At 44.8% G+C, this 1,959-nt stretch overlaps 1 long non-coding RNA gene across 1 annotated transcript; it reads left to right on the forward strand.

Annotated features, from left to right (window-relative positions):
* Window positions 1-290: 290 nt before the first annotated feature.
* LOC100838609 lies at window positions 291-1,697 on the forward strand. Its single transcript, XR_138273.4, has 2 exons — window positions 291-498; window positions 1,429-1,697. It is a non-coding gene; the product is annotated as an uncharacterized LOC100838609 (long non-coding RNA).
* Window positions 1,698-1,959: the final 262 nt, after the last annotated feature.

Raw genomic sequence — 1,959 nt, forward strand, 5'->3', positions numbered from 1 at the left:
GGTTAATTCCAGCTTGAAGCGACATAGTTGACCATGGTTTGACTTTTTGAATCGCACGGCGTACGGAAAATCGGAGACCACTTTAAGATTCATCTCGTCGAGTTGATCGAAATTGACTATAGGTTCGTCAATTTCGGAGCCCGAATCAATTTGCTGACTATAGGTTCGTCAATTTCGGAGCCCGAATCAATTTGCCAGAGCAACCTTTATTTTCAGTCTTTAAGTGAATTTTGGAATTAAAAGGAAAAAAAGGAAACCAACGTGAGGTGTGGAACCTGAGTCGGAGAAGGATTAGGGACCTTGGTTTAATTTCCTGTTTTACTGCCCAAGGCCGAGCCCTTCTTTTCCCCAACCGAGCCGCCAGCGCCTAGGGTTAGTTCGCTGCTGCCGCCGCCACGAGCTCGCCTCTGCTGCTGTCTCGTGACTGCCCTGCTGCTTGTGCCGCAGTGGTTGCAGTCCTCGCTGCTCGCCGGCGTCTACATGGGGAACTGCTGCCAGGTACGAGCTGCGCTGGTTCCTTGCCGCCTGGAAGTAATCTGTTAGTGGCTGCAGTTCGTTTCAGAGAATCGAAATTGATTAGTGCTGGGCTGGCTGCGTGTTTTGGCCGATGGAATGTCTTGCTAGCTGCTGCTCCTAGTTAGCTGATTGAAAATTGATATCTAGTGGCGGTTGCTTGGGGCCTGCTGTTCGGACAGATGAAGATTGAATCAAAATTCCGCTTGTTGGCCTGCTGTTTAATCAGCCGCAGATTGCAAAGCATGGAGATTAGTAAGAGTAGCTGCAAAGGCTTTGATTAATTAGCTGGATGAATTTTAGTACTTGGTCTAGAAGCCAAACAAGGAAAACTTTGTTTCCTGTTAGCGATTGTTTAGTTCAGTGGGTGGTTTACTGCTGCCCGTTTGGACTGGAGCCAGGTTCTAAGACTTGCTTTACCCCGCAAGTCCAGGAGCTTCGGGTGTTGGACATAAATCTGTGGATTAGTCATCCGTCCTGTTTCGGGATTAAGGAAAGTACATGACGAGCCTCCTGTGAAATTGTGTGCCAACGTTGATTGGTTAACTGAGTTGCCATTTGATTTCTTTGGGATTTGTGTTATCGGAAGGTTTTGTTTTAAGCCAGGGCGGTGAGTAAGTTACAGTTAACTATTTCGGTGCGGTCGGTGAGTTAAGTTATATGTAACTATTCCAATGAGCTTGAGATAGGTCGGTGAGTAATTCACGTCTTTAACTATTCCGGTGCGGACGGTGAGAAAGTTAACTGTGAATATTTCGGAATGGTCCAACCAAAAAGTACAAAGATTGTAAAAGAGTTTTATGGTTTTTATTTGGAGTGTGCTTTCATGTAATGTATGCTGTTATTATGGCTCCATATTGTCCTTTGCTGAGTAATGATTACTCACTCTTGCTCTTGTTTTATTTGGTTTTCCAGGTACTCCGTATAATGGCATGCATGGGCGGGAGTAGCATCACTAGATCTGGACAGCACACAGCACACGTTATCCATCAGAGTCATAGTTTCATTCTTAATGCTAGATAAAGTCAATGTTAAGAACCCCTTTCTTATACCTTTGTTGGTTGGAGACGCTAGTTGTTTGAGACTTCCTATTTAGTTTCCTTGGAATCAACTTAATTATTATGAACGATGTGCATGAATTTCTAGTTGCTAGATATATTTGAGAGATATTATAAATTACCTGCCGTGGATGTCTTTATAAACAAAGGAGATTCTGCCGAAAATTCTAGTTTTTCTTAGGAGTTAGCTTTATTTGCATAGTGTAGTAATATTTCGGATAAGGTCGATGTTCGGGGTGTTACACCATACTCGGGGGAGGAGTGGACGGTCTGAGGAACCTCCTTCCTCCGCTTCCTCCTATTCCCCCGCGAAAGAGCACCCCGCTGAAGAGCAACGCTGCCTTCGACAAATGTATGGACGAAGAAGACACCTACACCCCAGGTTACG

Source organism: Brachypodium distachyon, chromosome 3 (assembly GCF_000005505.3).
Source record: "Brachypodium distachyon strain Bd21 chromosome 3, Brachypodium_distachyon_v3.0, whole genome shotgun sequence".
In the NCBI taxonomy this organism is placed as follows: domain Eukaryota; kingdom Viridiplantae; phylum Streptophyta; class Magnoliopsida; order Poales; family Poaceae; genus Brachypodium; species Brachypodium distachyon.